Here is a 4,655-nt window from a genome sequence, read left to right on the forward strand (position 1 = left end):
TTCTTCAGATGTTTTATTTCCCTCTGATTCTCATCTATTTGGTTAGCCCTTCAAATTACTACTGTTTATTCTCTCAATGACCCCCAGACAAGGTGGAATTTCTAAAGATCAGTTATCTTGTCTCCTTAAATTGTGTAAGCATTGAGTCATCACACTCTTTGGGTTTTTTTCCCCTAAGTAGTCCTACTCATCTTCTAAAGTTTCATTTTGCTGAATTTAAATATCAGAAACCTTCCCCAGAGCTGACTTTCTTGTTTGTTTGTTTGTTTGTTTGTTTTGTTTTGTTTTGTTTTTTTGGCTAGGCAATGGGGTTAAGTGACTTGCCCAGGGTCACACAGCTAGTAAGTGTTATAAGAGCTGACTTTCTTAAGAGGAATAAAAGAATAGGCAGTTTTCAGACAAAGAAATTAAAGTTTCTATAGCCATATGAAAAAATGCTCTAAATCACTATTGATTACAGAATGCAAATCAAAACAACTCTGAGGTACCACCTCATACCTATGAGATTAGCTAATAAGACAGAAAAGGAAAATGATAAATGTTGAAGAGGATGTAGGAAAACTGGGACACTAATGCACTGTTGTGAACTGATTCAACCATTCTGGAGAGCAATTTGGAACTACGCTGAAAGGGCTATGAAACTATGTATGCCCTTTGATCCAGCACCACTACTAAGGCTGTATCCCAAAGAGATCATAAAAATGGGAAAAGGACCTACATGTATAGAATATTTATAGCAGCTCTTTTTTGGTGGCAAAGAATTGGAAATTGAGGGGATGCCCATCAACTGGGGAATGGCTGAACAAGTTGTAGTATATGATTGTGAAGGAATATTATTGTGCTATAGGAAATGACAAGCAGGATGCTCTCAGAAAAACCTAGAAAGACTTACATGAACTGATGCAAAGTGAAGTGAGCAGACCCAGGAGAAAACCATACACAGTAACAACAATACGATGATCAACTGTGAATGACTTAGCTATTCTCAATAACACGATGATCTAAGACAATTCCAAAGGACTCGTGATGAAAAATTCAATCCACACCCAGAGAAAGAACTGATGGAGTCTAAATGCAGATCAAAGCATACTATTTTTCACTTTTTTTCATGTTTTTGTTTGGTCTGTGTCTTATTTTACAACATGATTAATATGGAAATATGTTTTGAATAATTGCAAATATATAACCTATATCAAATTGCTTACCATCTCAGAGAGGGATGAAGGCAAGGAAGAGGGAGAGAATTTGGAACTCATTTTTTAAATGAATATCAAAATTTGTTTTTAATATGTAATTGGGAAAAATAAAATATCATTTTAAAAAGATGAATAAAAGAAAACCTGTTAATGTGTTGATTTATCTTTTCTCATGTAAAAACATTCATTTTTGTCAGTTGTGCTATTTTGTTGTATGAGTTCATATCCTTTACTTTCCAGCATATAATATTGTAGGTACATTTCATACATGAATTACTTCCCCCTGGTTACTTGTAAGATTTTTTTGTTATTGCACCTCTGCAATTTAGCAACTACATTTTGTAATGAGGTAATCCTAGAAATCTCTGCTAGGGTCCTGAAGATTCTACCAATCTAGACTTTGCCATATGTTTACCATATTTCTAGATAATCTACTTATATGATTTCCTAAGACATAGTATTTAGGATCTTTGTTTCATAATGGTTTTATACTATGCTAATAAATGTTGGATTTTTTTTACTGAGCTTTTACAGTTGTCTTGTCCTGCAAAGATCTCAATTGTTCTAGTTTTTATGTTTTTTGGTTTTCCTCTGAGTATTTGTAAAACATTTAGCACCATATCTGGCACATAGGCACTATGTAGCTGTTCACTCTTTTCCTTTCTCTATCCTTATGTTTTTGTGTTTCATTTATGCCACTCTTTTTTTCATAGCATTCATTGTTTTGCTAAATTTTTCCACATGTTCTAAGCTTTTGAGTCTCACATTCATAGTTTTTATTCTTCTTTAAAAGATTTTTATCTCCATCTTTATAGATAATTCTTTTGTTCAATATCTCAACCATATTAGATGTGCTTATGGTTGTATTTTCTCTTCAGATCTTCTAGTTGCTGTTTTGATAGGAATTATTTTTCTCCCCATTTCTACTCTAGAGATTTCTACTCATTTCATTTTAACCTATCATAGCTATTTATTATATTAGGGCTTTGGTTTTGGTGTTTGTTTGTTTTCTGCTCACTTGTCTGTTTAGTCTCTCTTCTAGTTTTTCTGTATTTATTTCTTTTCCCCCATTTATGTTGTTATTTTAATTTTATTTGGCACATTAGTTGTTGCTTTGAGGTGATAAAGAGGGGTAGGCTTTTGATACCACCACTCATTCAGCCATCTTGCCAGAAGCCTGGAGCTTACAATATAAATTAAGTTATTTAAAAATGTAGTCCTAGTCATTGTCAATATTACCAATTGTGGCCTATTTCTTAACACCATCAATGGCATACTAAATAGTACTTTCCCAGGAATTCATATTGTAGACCTTTGTGTATATGTGTAAGTTTTTATACTATTTTCATCATGAATTATGGAATTCCTCCCCTCTTCCACACTTAGAATTATTCTGTTATTCTGGAAAAGAAAAATTAATGTTTAATGTTATTACCAATTGTCATCTAGTACTTACAGTACACTTTAACAAGTTTTCCCATGAATAATTTCAATAAGTTTTTTTTCTTTTTTCCTTTTTTTTTAGATGAAGGTATATTTTAATTTTTGGAAGTTAAATGATAGCATTTGTACTTTTATAAATCATGATAGATTTCCATATTAACCATCATGAAGAATACTCTTTTAGAAAAGAAAATTAAGGTTATTCTACCTTGGGATCATTTTCATTATCTTTAGCATACAAATGATCTTTTAAAAAAAGATTTTCCCCTCTACATATGTACAGTATCATTGATATAATTTACATTGCATCCTTCCTATTAACACTCTGATCAATCATTGCTGACAAAGCAGTGTCTTTGTGTGAGAGGCTGTAGGACAAATGTTTTAGCTTGTGAGAAGAAAATTGTTAGCATTTGAATAGAGAACAGTACAGGAAGGATTAATAGCCTACTTTGATGGATTAGAATGTAGGGAAATTGCTCAATATTAATATGAAAATGTTTGTGAATTGGTTGCTTGGTGCTGTCAATGGAAAACGAAAGCCACTGATTATGTCTCTAAGTCCTTATCAGTTTAGACTTGACTCTCACCAAAGACTCCCACACAAAAAGACTGATGAGAGCCCTGTAAAATAGCTGAAAGAGAGCCACTGAAATAACTGATCCTTTCAACAGTCTGGATCACACTGTCAGTTGGGGTGACCTTTCTATAATATTATACATCTTTATATTAACATATCTGAATATGGATTTGCAACAAGAGAGAAATGAAACCAGTGCCAATACATTATTATTTCTATAATTTTTCACCTATGATCTTTTAAAGCTTGATCAGAAAACAAACAATCATGCTAAGTACAACTGAGATTTGTGTCTGCTCACAACGGTTTCAAATATGGTAATTTGCAAGGGTGGTTGATGATTCAAAAACCATGATATGAAAGCTGTTGTTTAATATCTTTGCCAACAAACACAATAATAGAAAACCTAATTTTATACTAGCACCTCAAAGGTTTTTGGGGGTATTAAAAAGATATGCTTAGAAAATTTCATTTTGATGGTTTAAAAAATATAAATGTAGTCAATTTAAATTGTTTGGCATATTTCCTGAAGCCTCAGATTCAGAGCACAAAGTTAAAGAAATCAAACATTTTTGTTCATTCAATTTCTTCATGAAAATAGGGAGCTATAAATAGCTGTGCCTCTTGGACATTGAATTAGAGTACTCAGATACAAAAAAAATCTTCTTATAATAGTTATCAGTAATAACATTAATAGATATAACGATGAATAGACAGCAAGATAGCTCATGATAAAGTTGGAGAAACCTGATTAAAAATGAACTTTAGTATATAGGAGTAGAAATGACAAAATAGGTAGGAAACAACTCTTAAAATGCATTCATTATCTCTTCCAGGAAAGCAAAAGTGATAAAATTTGAAATTTATGTGTATGTATCAAAGGCAATTATAGTTTAGTAGAAAGCCCAGCTTCTGAGTCAGGAAGATCTAGGTTCACTATTGGCCATGGATTTGACCATGGTCAATCTATCAATATGGTGTGGTGGATAGAGCACCCAGCCTGGAGTCAAGAAGACCTAAGTTTAAATCTGGCTTCAGACACTATCTGTGTGATTCTGCACAAGTCACTTAACCTCTGCCTGCTTCAGTTTCCTTAACTACAAAATGGGAAAATAGTAATAGTGCCCACCTTCCAAGGTTGGTGTGAGGATCAAATGAGATAGTATTGCTAAAGCACTTAGCACAGTGCCAGACATATAGTAAGTGCCCAATAAGTGCTTATTTCCTTCTTTCTTTCCTTCTTTAATTCATAAAGCTATATACACACATATGTATGAATATGTATGTATGTTCATATACATGATAAATGTTTATTACAGATCCAGTCCCTATATCTGATAGATAGATAGGTAGGTAGATAGACAGACAGACAGACAGACACACAGACACACAGACAGACAGACAGACAGACAGACAGACAGACAGACAGACAGACA

Source organism: Vombatus ursinus, unplaced genomic scaffold, assembly GCF_900497805.2.
Source record: "Vombatus ursinus unplaced genomic scaffold, bare-nosed wombat genome assembly UNPS02014793.1, whole genome shotgun sequence".
Classification (NCBI taxonomy): Eukaryota; Metazoa; Chordata; class Mammalia; order Diprotodontia; family Vombatidae; genus Vombatus; species Vombatus ursinus.